A 718-nucleotide genomic window follows, 5' to 3' on the forward strand; every position below is an offset into this window, starting at 1 on the left:
ATGCTAAACTTGAAAATGAGTGAGTAGTTCTTTAGCTAGGGTTAATGGGGAATTACGGGAAACAAACATGGGGATTGATCTATGCTTAATCTAATATGTTCTCATAATTAATTTGCTTGTTTGTTATGATTTCAACCAATGCACATGTTATGTTTGATGAAATGCGAGCCTATGAATCCTTGCATTTTTTTTACCATCCCTTATCTTTTCAATGAGGCTTGTAAGATTACCAACTCGAGCCTCATTAGACCATGCATAGAGTTGAATAGGAAGAATTAAGTCGACTTGTAGGTGTTGTACAGTCTAGACGACTCGGCTCCGGGATCCAAATCTTCCTAGGGATTGTAAGACAGACACTAACTCGATCCCATCACAACAATAAGTGCTTGCATCTAATTGAGAACATGTTTGTATAATCTACTCCCATGAATCCCCTATGAACCCATAACACCCTAGTGCCTTTAATCAATTGTTTACAAACCCCTTTATTTGCTTTACTTTGTTTTCATTAATTTACTTTCATTTTGTTGATTGGTTTAGACTTCATCTCATCTCAAACCCAATTTGTGACACCCTTAGACATAGCTACTTGCAATTGAGAATCCTACATCAATACCCGTCCCTTGGGATCTGACCTTTACTTACCTCTTTGCTAAGAGTAGTTTGTGAAGTTATAAATATTGTTTTGGTTGGTAGCTTTTGACGACGAGTTTTAACC

This window comes from Silene latifolia, chromosome X, assembly GCF_048544455.1.
Source record: "Silene latifolia isolate original U9 population chromosome X, ASM4854445v1, whole genome shotgun sequence".
In the NCBI taxonomy this organism is placed as follows: Eukaryota; Viridiplantae; Streptophyta; class Magnoliopsida; order Caryophyllales; family Caryophyllaceae; genus Silene; species Silene latifolia.